The 17053-nt window shown below is 47.9% G+C and overlaps 1 protein-coding gene across 4 annotated transcripts in view; it reads right to left on the bottom strand.

Annotated features, from left to right (window-relative positions):
- The window catches only part of adgrl2a (adhesion G protein-coupled receptor L2a), a 775507-nt gene that overhangs the window by 511541 nt on the left and 246913 nt on the right, over positions 1–17053 (bottom strand). The gene's annotated exons all lie outside the window — the stretch shown is intronic.

Here is a 17053-nt window from a genome sequence, read left to right on the forward strand (position 1 = left end):
CTCTGTCCCCCCAGCTCCACCCCTCCCCTACGTGACTCAATCTGCCCGTCATTTTCCACCCCCCCCCCCCACCCCCCTCAGTCCACCAATCACCTCGGGCTCCTGCCTCACCCCTCCCCTTCTCCTGTTTATACCGGCCATCTCCTCTCCCCACTCTCAGTCCTCGATGCAGGGTTTCAACCCAGAACGTCGACAATTCCTTCCCCCCCCCGCCCCCCCCCAACCAACACAGATGCTGCTCGACCCGCTGAGTCCCTCCGGCAGATGGTCTGTTGTCCCAGATTCCAGAATCTGCAGTCTCTTGCACCTCCTCTTGGTTTACCATTTTTTTTCTCAAATCCAGCACGTGGGAAGAACGAATGAAGTGCAGTAACCCAACAGGAACAAGAGAGAGAAAGAGGGTGAGTGTGAGGGGTGCAAGGGGAAATGAATGAAACTATGTCTTAAATATAGGACTGACTGAAATTTATTTTTAACCAAACCTGTGGCTTCACTCACCAATGTAACTATGTACCTCATATACTCTGGTGCCTGAAGCTGTGACTCACCAACCCTGGTGTTGAAGCATTGATCGTTGGACATGGGCCAGACAACACAGTATTCCAGTCTTCCGTCGGCATAGAGTGACAGATGGACCAGCATTGTTGATATTGCAGGCTTTCCTTCACTCAAGATGAAGACACGAAGCTCATGGCCCAGTTAGTGCAGTGATTCATGTAAAATTATGTACTCGTCACCGAAGCAGACCATTGTGCATCTTGCAACCCTCTCCCCATTTGACTTCATCTCACCCTCTCCGCTGATCCTTCTGTTCCCTTCTCTCTCACCTGCTTATTTGCTTCCCTTTAAACAATTCTGCAGTCTACCTCGCACGGTAGTGCAGCGGTTAGCGTAACGCAATCACAGCGCCAGCGACCTGGGTTCAATTCCGGCCGCTGTCCGTAAGGAGTTTGTACGTTCTCCCTGTGTATGTGTGGGTTTCCTCTGGGTGCTCCGGTTTCCTCCCACATTCCAAAGACGTACAGGTTAGGAAGTTGTGGGCATGCTATGTTGGCACCGGAAGCGTGGCAACACTTGTGGGCTGCCCCCAGAACACTCTACGTAAAAGATGCATTTCACTGTGTGTTTCGATGTACATGTGACTAATGAAGACATCTTATTTCCAAACTCTCAGTCCTCTCTCTGGCCAAAAAAAGGCTTCTCCTGATCCCATTACATGATACATCAATGACCACTGTATATTTCTGCCCACAAGTTTGCACTTGTGGATAAGTGGAACTGTCTTCTCTCTTATGAGATTGCTCAGTAATCCCTAGAGGTTGAACGTTACGTTGCAGATATGCAAGACATTGGCTCGGCCACACTTGGAATATTGTGGTCACCACATGGATGTGGTAGCATTGGAAGGAGTGCAGAAGAGATTCACCAGGGTGTTGGAGAGGGCTGTATTTACAAGGAGAGGTTGGATTTGTCCTCATCGGTGTGCAGGAGGCTGAGGGGTGACCTTGTGCATCGATAGCTGCAAATCAACAGCAAGAGTCATGGCTTATTGATTTTTTTAAATTTATATTTTAAATTTTACTTACAGTGTGGTAACAGGCCCTCCTGGCCCAACGAGTCCGCATCGCCCATCTTAAACCCTCTATTAACCTACCCGTATGTCTTTAGAATGTGGGAGGAAACCGGAACACCCGGAGGAAATCCACGCAGACATGGGGAGAACGTACAAACTCCTTACAGACAGCGACGGGAATCGAACCCTGATCGCTGGCGCTGTAATACCGTCACGCTAACCGCTACGCTACCGTGATTCTTGTGTTTCGATGGACTGGGGAAACTGAGGTCAGTCATGGTGTGTCCAGCACTGAGAATGATGACTAGCACCTTCAACATAACAGGTCATAAATTCATAAAGAGGCACAGTATGGAAAAAGAGCCTACAGCTCACTATGTCAATGTCAACTGTCCAACATTCATTTTTTTACACTAATCTTTCTACATTCTCCCCATCAACTCTCCCAGGTTCCACCGCTCACCGACACACGAGGGAAAATGTACAGTGGCCAGTTAACCTACCCAGTCACACACCTTTGGAATGTGGGAGGAAACCGGAGCACCCGGAGGAAACCCACGCGGCCACAGGGCGAACGTGCAAACTCCACACAGACAGCACCGGAGGTTAGGATCGGACCCGAGTCTCTGGCGCTGTGAGGCAGCGGCCTGACCGGGATTTGGTCTGATAGCTTCATCACAACATTTTGTTGTGCAGAAGAACTTTGTTGGCTGAAAACAAAATAGAATTGCAATCATGTTGGACCTTATCACTTGCAACACACAAGATGCTGGAGGAACTCAACGGGTCAGGCAGCATCTGTGGAGGGAAATGCACATTTCAGGTTGAGACCCTGAACTTTATAACTTAATGTGCTCCTTTAATTAAACCCGGTTTGATTAGAAGGTTTTGTTCACACTCAACTTCTGAAGCACGAGTGCACAATCCACACTCCCGCTCCAGAGCGGAATTCAGGAAGGTGACATTATTTTGGGATGAGATAATAAATCCTCATCTACTCTCGGAGATGGACTTAAAGAATTACTGGATACTGTTTTGGAGAACAGCAGTGGAGATCGCCCCAAGAGCCCTGGCCTTTATTTATCCATCCAGCAGTAGACAATTCAATTGTTGTATGTGTGAACTTGCTGTCTACATATCAGTTGCTACATGTTCCTCCGTTAGAATCCACACACATTTCAAGAAGTACTTCATTAGCTATGAAACACTTCAAATATCTGAAAAGATACTGTATGAAATCTTGTGCACTTGATAACCAATGTATAAATTAACTTCTAAGGACACAAGACCAGGATACACACCATCAAAGTCTCTCTTGAAGTTAAACATCTCCTGAGAGCTGGTGGTCTTAATCCTGCAGAGGGAATGAGTTACAAATTCTGCATTATGCTGCAATCATTACTGTGAAGCTATGATGACATTATTAAGAAAATGAAATGAATTTTTGTAAATCAAACACTCTCCTAAAGCCGCACACAAATCCCTTGAGGAACTCAACGGATCAGGCAGCATCTATGGAGGAAAATGGACAATCGACGTTTCGGGTTGAGACCCTTCATCTGGACTCAAGGGCCTCAGTAGCTAAAACCAGTGGGTTATTTGGTTTAGACTTGTGACAAGAGAGCTGTTATCTGCCGAGTTGTTAACTGTGTCACCACAATTTTGGAAGGATGTGAAGGTCCTTGAAAGGGTGCGGATGGGGTTGACTGGAAGGGTTCAAGGAATGAGGGACTTCTGATACAGGGTTAGACTGTAGAAGCTGGGTTGTTCTACCTGGAGCAGTGTCACAGGTAGCTGAATAGCTTTCTGCCTGAAAGTGGCATCACAGGTAAATAGCGTAACAAAGAAGGTGTTTGGCACGCTGACCCTTCATCAGTCAGGGCACTGAGTGTAGGAATTGGGAAGTTATGTTGCAGTTATATAAGATGTTGGTGAGGCTGCACTTGGAGTATGTGTACAGTTTTGGTCACCCTGTTATAGGAAAGATGTTTGTTAAACTAGAAAGAGTGCAGAAAAGATTTAACACGTTGCCCGGACTTGGGGGCCTGAGTTACAAGGACAGGTTGCATAGACCAGGGCTTTATTCTCTGGAATGGAGGAGATTGAGTGGTGACCTGATTGAGGTATCTGTGATCATGAGGGGTATGGACAGGGTGAAAGCACGTAGTCTTTTTTCCCAGGGAGGGGGTGCTAAAAACAAGAGGCCATAGGTTTAAGATCAGAGGCGAGAGATTTAAAAGAGACATCGGGGCAGCTTCTTCACACAAAGGGTGGTGCGTATTTGGAATGAGTTGCCAGGCATTAGCACAAATGAGGCAGGCACATGAGCAACATTTAAAAACCATCTAGATAAGTACATGGATAGGAGAGGTTTAGAGGGATATGGGCCAAATGCAGGCAGATGGGACTAGCTCGCTGGGCAACACAGTCGGCATGGACGAGTTGGGCCAAAGGGCCTGTTTCCGAGCTGCATGACTCGACGGAACCAAGGAGGTGCAGAGGAGATTTGGTGGAGGTGGGCTACATCATGACTGCTGCAGACAGGAAGATGATCCCAGTAGCTGATGGCTCAAGGATCAGGAGGCACAGATTTAGAGTTTGAAGCTGAGCTACAAGGGAGTTGTGAGGAACAACCAATTTACACAGTAAGCAGTAATGACCAAGAGCTCATGACCTGTGAGGATGGTGGAACCAGAGATGACTGATGATTTCACAAGACCAGAAGACATAGGAGCAGAATCAGGTCATTCAGCCCAGCAAGCCTGCCCCACCATTTGATCATGGCTGATTTCTTTCTTCAACCCCATTCTCACACTTTCTCCCCGTTACCCTTAACCCCCTTACCAATCAAGAAACCATCAATCCCTGCCTTAAATGCACTCAATGCATCTAATTTCAAAAGGAAATTAGATCGGCGCTTGAGGGAAATAAACTTGCAGGGTCAGGGAATGGGGCTGAGGCTGTTGTTCTGCAGAGAACCAGCAGAGATCTGATGGACTGCAAGGCATCTGCCTGTACCGTGACGACTTTACGACTCAACTCACTGCTGGCAGCCTTCTTCACTTTACTCTCCGTTAAACAGTTAACAATCTGCTACTTTGGCTAACCTTGCTCCACAGCCCTGTACTTCCAGAATGACCATGGCTCCTCGCTAACCAATGCCTCGATTTTAAGTTGCTCACTCAATGCCTCTTCATCATCTCCTCCAGCCTTCCACATCCAAGATCTCTGTATTCCTTCATTTCTCGTCTCTCGAGCAACCCCAAGTTCAATCGCTCCACTATTAGCGATCATGTCTCCAGCTGCCCAAGTCCTGTGCAGTGGACCTCCCTCCCGAGATTCCTTCGCCCAATGCTCTTTTCTCCAACATGAGACATTCATTAAAAAGTCTATCCTTAACCAAGCTTTTGATCATCTGCCCTTTTTATCTCCTTACACAGAATCATAGAGTTATACAGGACGGACATGGGCCCTTCAGCCCAACTCGTTCTTGTCAACCAAGTTGCTTACCTGAGCCAGTCGAATTTGCCTGCATTTGGCACATATCCCTCTAAAACCTTTCCTATCCATGTATCTGTCCAAATGCCTTTAGTTCCCTTCCTCACTTCCTCCCCTTATCCCATGCTCCTCTCCTATCAGATTCCATCTTCTTCAGCCCTTTGTCACTTCTACCAATCACCTCCCGCTTCTGGCATCATTCCCACTCTCCCCCCCTCTCTCACCTGCCTATCACCCCTCCCCTCACCTGGATCCACCTACTACTTGCCAGCTCTTGCTCCACCCCTTCCCTCCACCTCTTTACACTGGCCATCTCTCCTCTATTCTATCAGTCCAGCGAAGGGTCTCGACCCAAAATGTTGACTGTCCATTTCCCTCCGTCGATGCTGCCTGACCCGCTGAGTTCCTCCAGCTTTTTGTGTTTTGCTCCAGATTTCCAGCATCTGCGGTCTCTCTTGTGTCCCCTATCCATGTACTTGTCTGAATGCCCTTTAAGCATTGTAAATGTACCTGAATCACCGACTGTCCATTTCCCCCCACAGATGCTGCCTGACCCGCTGAGTTCCTCCAGGTGGAAAAACACCTTCAAGAGCCCCTCTTGCGGTGCAGTACTTTGTGTGAACTGACCGGGTTTAATTTTTCAAAGAAGCTGAAAGTAATTGGGTCTGAAGTAGTATGCACAGCTCAAATTGAGCAACATACTGTCACAAGGATCTATCTTGGGCCCAACACATTGATGCAATCACGAAGAAGGCACGCCAGCGGTTCTACTTCATTAGGAGTTTGAGGAGATTTGGTACGTCACCAAAGACTCTTGCAAATTTTCTATAGATGTACGGCAGAGAGCATTCTGACTGGTGCATTACTGCCTGGTATGAAGGCTCCAATGCACAGGATCGCAAGAGGCTGCAGAGGGTTGTAGACTCAGCCAGCTCCATCACAGGGACAACCCTCCCCACCATCGAGAACATCTTCAAGAGGCGGTGCCTCAAGAAGGCGGCATCATCACTAAGGACCCTCACCACCCAGAACATGCCCCCTTCTCATTACTACCATCGGGGAGGAGGTACAGGAGCCTGAAGACCCACACACAACGATTCAGGAACAGCTTCTTCCCCTCCGCCATCAGATTTCTGAATAGTCCATGAACCCATGAACATCACCTCGTTATCCCTCTTTTGGCCTATTTATTTATTTTTGTAACTTATAGTAATTTTTATGTCTTTATGTCTTGCACTGTACTGCTGCCGCAAAGCAACAAATTTCACGTCATATAAGGCAGTGATAATAAACCTGATCCTGATTCTGGCAAGCGTGTAATGATGATCTGAACTAAACCTACCTGAAGCAAACACTGTGTGTTGCCTACTTGGGTGCCCTAAGATTACTGTTTAGCCTTATAAGTGTGAGACTTTGAGCCAAGTGCAGTCGGTTAATGAAGTGCTGGAGGGAACTGCAGTTCAAAGTGTGGATGCTATTCAGAGGAGACCAGAATAAAGCTGCGTTTGACAACATCACTTGAAGGAGAATAAAGATAATGAACTGATTGCAGGGCTGAAAAAAAATCAGTTTTTAAACCAAACACAGCTTCTGACCACCCGCATACATGCGCATGACTGTGACCTTTCGGTAACCATCACAGATTATCAACAGGTCCAGAGGTTAACCGTATCTCCCTGAGGCACAGAGTCCAGATAAAATGGAAGCAAGTGGTGACCAAGATGGAGCTTAGAGCCACCTCTCTGCAGTAGCTGGCTTCCAAGCCCCACAGCACTGGCCGCACTGTCAAATGTTTATTCATCACCCGGCAATTGGATTGCCAAACAGATAGGATGTTTGCATCAGGCGCTTGTTTGAGAGAGAAATCTTCAAAAACGGTTGAAATGACAAGGGGTCATTTGGGACTCAGATGTCTGCCAGGCATGTGCTCTTTTTTTAAAAAAAAGAATGTTAAATAAACAGGGAGGAGAAGAAGCCGGCCAAAGTGAAATCAGACAACACGGTCTGATGATGTCCTTGAGTGCGAGGCTATTCAGCGTAACTTATCAGTTAGTTAGTAAAGGTCAGGCTGAGGTAAGGATGTTAGACAGCCGTACCCACGCAAATAACTGGCCTCGCAAGAGAGGCACTCGTCAATCCTGAGGAAGGCCACATTTGGAACAATTAGCTATTTGTTTCCGTCTCATTGGTATTGTGCATGCATGGAACTGTCTTGTCTAATGCCCTGCTCCCACTGTGGCTGAGTGCTCGCAGAGAAAGAAGATGTCTACTTGCTTCGGGACCTGAATGACAATGATCAGCCCTGTTGAGCAAGCCAAAGGCTGACTAAACTTCCCACTCCCTTCCCGGGATGGAGGGAGGCGGACGGGAGGCCAACTGCGGTTTCATTGTCAGGGCACTTACCTCCGGGGTTCGAGGGTTATTCTCCCACTCTGCAGACTCCAGGACGAGAAGCTAGTGAAGAACAGAGCAAGTGCCACATGGTCAGAGCAATATCTTTCAGCTCTTGTACTCAGGTGAAGATCCCACTGTACTATTTCAAAGATGGGCGGGGGGGGTGGGGGGGTGTTACCCTAGAGACACAAGAGAGACTGCAGATACTGGAGCTTGGAGCAATAAATAAACTGCTGGAGGAACTCAATGGGTCAGGCAGCATCCGTGGAGGCAGAGGGACGGTCGATGTTTCAGATCGAGACAATTCATCCGAGGTAATCTGCCCAGTTTTCATCCCTCACTCATACAGATCATCTGATCATTGTTATAACAGTGCTCAAGTTGTGGACACAGCCCAACACATTACAGGCACCAGCCTCCCCTCCTTGGACTCTGTCTTTACCTCTCGTTGTCTTGGTGAAGCAGCCAGCCATAATCAAAGACCCCACCCAGCTGGGTCATTCTCTCTTCTCTCCTCTTCCATCAGGTAGAAGATACAGGAGCCTGAGGGCACGTACCACCAGACTTAAGGACAGCTTCTACCCCACTGTGATAAGACTATTGAACAGTTTCCCTTGTACAATGAGATGGACTCTGACTTCATGATCTACCTTCCTGTGATCTTGCACCTTATTGCACTGAACTTTCTCTATAGCTGTGACACTTTACTCTGTACTGTTATTGTTTTTACCTGTACTACATCAATGCACTCTGTACTAACTCAATGTAACTGCACTGTGTAATGAATTGATCTGTACAATTGGTATGCAAGACAAGTTTTCACTGTACCTCGGTACAAGTGACAATAATAAACCATACCAATGCCAATACCAATTAAGAGTCAGAGAGGCAAAGATGACTCAGAAACAGAGCTTTACCCATCACATCCACGATGACTATCAAGCAGCCAATCATACTGACCCATTCACTAACACATGGCTCGTAACTGTCCATGTGTTGGCAATTCAAGATTTCATTCCCCATCACCACACCCTCCTCCTACTGGCTCCCCTCCCCCTACTGTTCCCATCTGCCATCCCCACCTCCATATGTTGGCTCCTCAACACCTTCCATTCCTGTCAGGTTCCATCAACTGCAGCCCTCTGTGGCCTCCTCTACATTGGTGAGACTGGAGGCAGATGTAGGGTGGGGGGGGGGGGGGGGGGGGGGGGGGGGGGGGGGGGGGGGGGGCCACTGCTTCATCGACCACCTTCGCTCCATCCGGGATCTCCCGGCGGCCAGCCATTTTAGCTCCACTTCCCATTCCCACACCGACATGTCTGCTGCAGCCTCCTCCACTGCCAGGTCGAGGCTAGGTGCAGATTAGAGGAACAGCATCTCATATATTGCCTTGGTAATCTCCAACCTGTTGGCATGAACATCGAATTCTCAGACTTTTGCTAATCGCTCCCCCTCTGTCCCTTTCCCCACTGTTTCTCTTCTATCTCATCCTGATCCAACTGGCCCCCTTCACCCGATCTCCCCCACACTCTCCATCTGACCATCACCCACACACACCTCCCATTGGTTCCCCTCCCTACCTCCCTCCACTTTCCTCTCCAATCAGATTCCATCATCTTCAGCCCTTTGTCACTTCCACCTATCACCTCCCAGCTTCTGACATCACTCCCACTCCCCCCCCCCCTCACCTGGATCCACCTATCACCTTCCAGCTCTCGTTCCACCCCTTCCTTCCACCTTTTTATACCGCCATCTCCCCTCTACCTTTCAGTCCAGCTGAAGGGTCCTCGACCCGAAATATCAAACTGTCCATTTCCCTCCACAGATTGCTGCCCGACCCGCTGAGTTCCTCCAAGACTTTCTGCATTACTCCAGACTCCAGATTGCAGCCTCTTTATCTACAACAATATTCCAGCTCTGGTTGAATCTCCTCTGCACCCCCTCCAGTGCTCTCACATCCTTTCTCAAGCATGGTGACTAATGTACATTTCCCACATTACATAGTTATATTCAAAAGTACAACTAGTCCCTGATTTATAACATTCAATTCACAAATTTTCACATACAACGCCATTGACCCTTTGGGGTACGTGTCTTCGACTTACAATCTACTCTTATTGTGATTGGGTGATTGCTTTGGGAGCACCTAGAGTCAGTCCACTGATCCTGAGTTTCCCAATGCGTGCCCACCTTAATTCTCAATCCCACTCCTATTTTTAGATAGATTTCTTTATTAGTGACATGTACATCGAAACACACTGTGAAATTGCATCTTTTGCGTAGAGTGTTCTGGGGGCAGCCCGCAAGTGTCGCCACGCTTCCGGTGCCAACATAGCGCGCCCACAACTTCCTAACCTGTACGCCTGTGGAATGTGGGAGGAAACCGGAGCACCCGGAGGAAACCCACGCAGACAGGAGGAGAACGTACAAACTCCTTACAACCTGTCTGCTGCCTCCTACACTCTGGACAAATGTAGACGAGAGGAAGAATATTTTTCTCTTCCGTCTGGGCACTTTGCAACCTTCTGGGGTGAACACTGAATTCTTCAACTTCAGGTAAACTGCTCTCTCATAATTCTGTTTATTTCCCTTTCTCACCTTGTAAAATGCTCCCCCAATGGTCACTGCTCATTCTCCTCACACCTGAATCTCCGCGTGGTCTTTTGCCTATGCTTCATTCTTCCCGCCAGCTCCGTCTTAAAAACCATAACCCCTCCACTCTTCCCCCAGTTCTGACGAAGGGTCCCTGACCCCAAACGTTGACTGGTTTCTCTCTCCACAGATGCTGCTTGCCCGGGTGATTTCTTCCTGCACTTTCTGGTTTTGTTTTTTTTTCATTTGTTTTCCCCTCACCTTGGCCTTAATGAAGAAGGCAGTGAGCGTACTTGCTTCATCAGTCAGGATATTGTGTGCAGGAGTGGGGGACCCATGTTACAGCTGTATGAGGCATTGGCAAGGCCACATTTGGAGCACAGCATACAGTTCTAGTCGCCCTGATGTAGGAACATAGAACAGTACAGCACTGGACAGGCCATTCAGCCCACAATGTTGTGCCAACTTTAGATAAGATAAAGACATGTACATCGAAACACACAGTGAAATACATCTTTTTGCATAGAGTGTTCTGGGGGCAGCCCGCAAGTGTCACCACTCTTCCGGCGCCAACGTAGCACGTCCACAACTTCCTAACCCATATGTCTTTGGAATGTTGGAGGAAACCGGAGCACCCAGAGGAAACCCACGCAGGACACGGGGAGAACGTACAAACTCCTTACAGCTAGCGCCGGAATTGAACCTGGGTCGCTGGCGCTGTAATAGCGTTATGCTAACTGCTACACTACCGTGCCTAATCTTGATGCCAATTTATACTAAATGTCCTCCTCTCGTGTATCATCCATACCCCTCCATTCCCTTCATATTCATGTGTCTATCTAAAAGCCTCTTAAACTCCACCAAACTGCCTGCTTCCACTGCTACCCCTGGTAACCCATTCCAGGCACCTACCACTGTCTGCGTGAAAACAAAACTTGCCCCTCACATCACCTTTAAAACTTCCCCCCTCTAACCTAAAAGCATATCCTCTGTTATATAACATTTCTATCCTGGGGAAAGATTTTGAGACTATCTATGCCTCTCATAATGTTAAAAATCTCTGTCAGTCTCCCTTCAGCCTACGTTGCTCTCGGGAGCACAAACCTAGAACAACAAGGATGGCATTAAACTGGAGATAGTGATTACAAGGATGTTAAAAAGACTGGAGGGCTTGAGTTATAATGGGAGGCTGGATAGGTTAGGGCTTTTTTCCCTTGAGCGTAGGACACTGAGAGGTGACCTTAATAGAGGTTTATAAAATCACGAGTGGCACAGATACGGTGAGTAGCCACTGCCTTTTCCCCAGGGTAGGGGAGTCCAAAACTAGAGGCATAGGTTTAAAGTGAGAGGGGAAAAATTTAAAAGGGACCTGAGGGGGCAACTTTTTCATACAGAGTTTGGTGGGTAGGTGGAACGAGCTGCCAGAGGAAGTGGTAGAGGCGGGAACAATTATGACACTTAAAAGATATTTGGACGCGTGCATGGATAGGAAGGGTTTAAAGAGATAAGGGCCAAAAGCAGGCAAAAGGGACTAGCTCAGGTAGTCAACTTGGTCAGCAAGGATGTGTTGGGCTGAAGGGGCCTGTTTTCTGTGCTGTTTTACTCTTTGACTCTCTGATAAGTAGATCATCACCTCTGCGCTCTGTACCAAAGTACCCTCAGTGTATTTCAGCCAAATTCCTTAAAAGAATGTTTTCCAGGAATACATCCCTTTCATCAAGAAAGGAATGGCCTTACTTCATTGGCTGCAGAACACTCTGCAACCTCCTGAGGATGTCAAAGGCGTTACAGAAAAGCAAGTCTCTCTCTTGTGATGGAAGAGCTTTAGCTCATGCGATTGCAAAGGGATTCTGGCTGCTTTGAGGTGGTGGGTGAGAAAATCAGGGCTGTAACTTAACACCAGTGCCGTTAACTGATGCAAGACTTCCGTCGAAATGAGGTGGCCCTCCCCTACCTTGTTTGAGGAACTCATTCGGATCTGCCCATCCTGAAACAAAATAAACGTTAGCCTGTGAGAGCAGGAATTAACCTCTGGAGCCAGACCATGCAGTATTCTTGCCCTCAACTGCTAAAAATACAAACTTAATTAACTTATTGCAACTAATTACTGTCAAGGCTAATAGTAAAGGTCACAGCAGTGTGAAGGGCATCTTAACGAATGGAAATTTGATGATCTGGATGTTAAGCCCTTCAGGAATCATTGCTTGGGAATTGTCCACCAGTCCAGGGAGGGTGTCAGGATGACAATTCTTTTTAATTCATGCCCAGCAACGCCACACTTCAGGCAACAATGGTGTGCATGCTGTAACACTGTTAGACCCAAACCTCTTGGCCCTGGAAACTCAAAGTCTCTCCCCAGTCTACAGTCCACCAATCACCTTGGACTCCCCCTCTGCTCTTTATACCGGCCATCTCTCCTCCCAGTCCTGAGGCAGAGTTTCGATTTGAAAACGTCAACACTTCCCTCCTCCCCTCACGGATAGTTCTCGAGCCACTGAGTCCCCTCAGCAGATTGTTTGTTGCTCCAGATTCCAGTATCTGCAGGCACAGTAGTGTAGCAGTTAGTGTAATGCTTTACAGCGCCAGTGACCCGGTTCATTTCCGGCCACTGTCTATAAGGAGTTTGTATGTTCTCCCCATGTCTGCGTGGGTTTCCTCCGGGTGCTCCGGTTTCCTCCCACATTCCAAAGACGTACGGGTTAGGAAGCTGTGGGCATGCTATGTTGGCGCCGGAAGCTTGGCGACACTTGCGGGCTGCTCCTGGAACACTCTACGCAAAAGATGCATTTCACTGTGTGTTTCAATGTACATATGACTAATAAAGATATCTTATCTTGTGTCTTCCCCACTAGCTTTCCAACCCTTTGACCCCATAATGTAAGGAGTCTGAACTTGACATCAGAAGTGTGGGTGAGGCTCTCTGGATGCTAAGCAATACGAGGCTGGAATTCCAGTAGGGATCTATCAGTGCTTTAATGCAGTGCTGGTGGGACAGCTGAAGAGCCAGCCCTTCCCATCAGACATCCACGGAGGGCAAGGAGGAAGGCAAAGGAATTTCTGTTTCATATGTATATCAATGCAATATTTCAGACACACACACACACACACACACACACACACACACACACACACACACACGTAAACAGATGTGCATATACATGTACACATGCAAATGCACACTTTTGCGTGCATGGGCACACAGAACAGAAGCCTGTGCGTGCCCGCATACAAGAGCAGGAGGTACAGAAGCCTGAAGTCCACACCACCAGGTTCAAGAACAGCTACTTCCCTTCAACCATTCAGTTCTTGAACCAACCTGCACAACCCTAATCACTACCTCAGGGTAGCAACACTAGGACCACTTTGATCGTTTTGCACTAAAACATAATTTGTTTTCTTTTTGTTTTTAATTGTTTTCTTTCTTGTAAAAATTGTGTACAATTTATGTTTAATTTATGCTTTTCTTGTGAATGCTGCTTATCTGATGCTATGTGCCTGTGATGCTGCTGCAAGTAAGTTTTTCATTGCACCTGTGCACACATGGACTTGTGCATCTGACAATAAACTCAACTCAAAGTATGCATGCACACACACAGATACTGTCACTCCCTCACACGCACATAAACACTCTCACACACGCACACACAGAGATCAACACTCCCACACATACCCACTCACATGTGTGTACACATACAACAATTTATCAATCTACAAAAACATATCTATTAACCTACCAATCCATAAGACCACAAGACATAGGAGCAGAATGAGACCATTCAGCCCATCGAGTCTGCTCCACCATTTAATCATGGCTGATTTCAACCCCATTCTCCCCCCCTTCTCCCAATAACCCTTAACCCCCTTACCAATCAAGAACCTATCAATCTCTGCCTTAAATACAACCCAATGACTTGGCCTCCACAGCCCTCTGTGGCAACGAATTCCACAGATTCACCGCCCTCTGGCTGAAGAAATTCCTCCTCATCTCAGTCTTAAAGGGATGCCCCTTTATTCTGAGGCTGTACCCTTGGATCCTAGATTCTCCTACTGATGGAAACACCCTCTCAACATCCACTCTATCCAGGCCTTTCAGTATTCGGGAGGTTTTAATGAGATTCCCCTCTCATCCTTCTGAACTCCATCAAGTACAGGCCCAGAGCCATCAAATGGTCCTCATACATTAAGTTACCTGTTCTGTCCTGACTAGCTGTTGTGTATGCAGAGTTGTCCATTGTCACAAGGCTAGAAAGGGTAACATGAGCTGAAGATTGTCATCGTCGTTGTGGCTATCCCTCAAGGTCGAGGATGATGGTCTTCGTTCTGTTGATCTATTTAGAAGTAGCCCACAGAGCGAAGACGCCTGTGCGTGTATTTGTTTAATGTATACTTGATGTTGCACTACAAAAAGCACACGATACTTCCAAATCAACCAACTGATTCCGATGGGCATTGGAAACCACGACAATTGGAGCTGATGGATTTGTTGCAGCCTTCATCCGCCTTCACAGCCATTGAGTTCGAAGTAACTTTGTCCGCCTGTTCCACCACTGAGGTCTTGGTTGGATTGTTCTTTGTCAGGGACCTCACCATCGACCTTACCGCCATGGGTGACCCTACCAGAAGCATAGCTCCAGACAGCATCGCTCTCGGGATCTCAGGACCACACAAGCTTCTCCACCACAACAAGGTGACAAATCCACGGAGAAGAATGTATCGAGATCCTGAGAGACGGAAGTCTCAGCCATGACCTCAGATTGGACTGAGCCCCCCTGCCACTTTACATCAGTTATATCCCTCGATCAGTTGTTAGTCAACCATCCTCAGCAAAGTTAACAACTGCCTGACCTTACACGAACGAGCTGCCACATTAAGTGGGAGAGGCAGGAGTAGTTACAATGCTGAAACGACAATTGGACATGTTCCTGGATTGGAAAGGTTTAGAGGAATATGGGCCAAAAGTAGGCAAATGGGACTACCTCAGGAAGGTATTTTGGTCGGTGTGGACGAGCTGGGCTGAAGGACCTGTTTCCATGCTGTATAACTCTATGAATCTTACCACAAACCCCTCAACTGATCCCAGGGATGTGATCTCTGTTGAAGGGTAGTCTTCAGCTCATCCACGCGCAGGGTGACGATCAGAAGATTTAAGGTAGAAATTCTGGAGTTGAGGAATCTCAGCGACAAGGTCAGACTGGAGAAACTGGGGCAAACTATGCTGGGAGGAGATTTGATAGAGATGTGCAGGAGAAAGATTGGTGTAGGCAGGGCAAGTACGGGGGGAGCTGTTCCCACATGTGTAAGTTCTGTGGACAATAGAGCACGGATTTAAAGTAGAGAAACAGAGGACTGCAGATGCTGGAATCTAGATGAAAAACACGATGATGCTGGAGGAACTCAGCAGGCCAGGCAGCATCCGTGGAGAAAAGCAGGCGGTCAATGCTTCAGGTCAGGACCCTTCTTCAGGACTGAAGATAGGAAAAGGGGAAGCCCAATACGTGGGAGGGAAAAGCAGAGCAGTGATAGGTGGACAAAGGAGGGGAGGCAGGGTGGGCACAGGGTGCTGATAGGTAGATGCAGGTAAGAGATAGTGATAGGGAGAGCAGATCCACTGGGGGATGGGTCAAAGGTAAGGAGAGAAGTGAAAGAAAAAGAGAGATAGGTTAGGAAGGGGAAGAAGAGAAGAATCATGGTGGGGAGTGGGATGTTGTGGGGAAGGGGGGGTGGAGATTACCTAAAGTGGGAGAATTCAATGTTCATTCACTAGGCTGCAAGGTTCCAAGATGGAAAATGAGGCGCTGTTCCTCCAGTTTGCGCTTGGAATTCTCCTGGCAGTGGGGGAGGACCAAAGAAGGATGTGAGGAAATACTTTTTATTTGTAACACAGAGAAAAGATATAACCTGCGATTCACTGCCTGTAGAGAGAGTACCTTCAAAAGGTAATTGGATAAGCAGTCAGAAGAGTGACTAAGAGTGGGGAATGGGGCCGACACAAGAAATTCTGCAGATGCTGGAATCTGGAGCTGTACACGACAAGAGCTGGAGGAACTCAGCAGGTCAGGCAGCATCCTTGGAGGGAAATAAACAGTCGACGTTTCGGGCTGAGACCCTTCATCAGGACTGGAAAGGAAGAGGGCAGAAGCCGGAATAAGAAGGTGGGGGGGAGGGGGAGGAGCACAGGCAGGTAGGGGACAGGTGAGTCCAGGTGAGAGGGGGATGGTAGGTGTGTGGGGGAGGGGAAGAAGATGTAACAAACTGAGAGGTGAGAGGTAGAAGAGGCCAAGGGCTGAAGAAGAAGGAATCCGGTGGACCACGGAATAAAGGATGGGGGAGGGGAGGAGAGGAGATGGGCAGGTCATCGAGGCGGGGGAAAGGAGCCACAGGAAAAAAGGAAGACAAAGCAGTGGGGGAGAGGGGTGAAGAAAAAGGAGTGGGGTTACCGGAAGTTAGAGAAATCGATGTTGAGCCAACAGGTTGGAGACTCCCAAGGCGGAATATGAGGTGTTGTTCCTCCAACCTGCATCTGGCCTCAACGTGGCAGTACAGGAGCCACGAATAGACATGTCAGTATGGGAATGGGATGTTGAATTGAAGTGGGTGGCCACCGGGAAGTCCTGGCTGTTATGTCAGACGGAGCGAAGGTGCTCGAATGGCGCTGATCGGATTGCTCTCCCGGGGCGGTTCAATGGGCTGAATGGTCTCCTACTAATTTTACGTCTCTACAAGAGAATCCATGAAGCAAAGCCTCTCCCCCATTGACAAGGGGTCATTGGCTCTGTTGTTGGAGGAATTTCCTTGTGTTCTACACTGAGCAATTACCCAACGATGAAGTCAAGGGCGGAACTTTCTCCTGCCCAACTTCATCAAAGGTTGTTTCACCCTTCAGTACTTCAGGTAACTTGATTTCTCAGTCTGTATCCACCTTTAATATTAACTTAACTTGTTTTTTCTTCCTTACGTTTTTCTCTCTGGGACAGTCCTCGCACAATCTTCAGGGCT

Source organism: Pristis pectinata, chromosome 3 (genome assembly GCF_009764475.1).
Source record: "Pristis pectinata isolate sPriPec2 chromosome 3, sPriPec2.1.pri, whole genome shotgun sequence".
NCBI lineage: Eukaryota > Metazoa > Chordata > Chondrichthyes > Rhinopristiformes > Pristidae > Pristis > Pristis pectinata.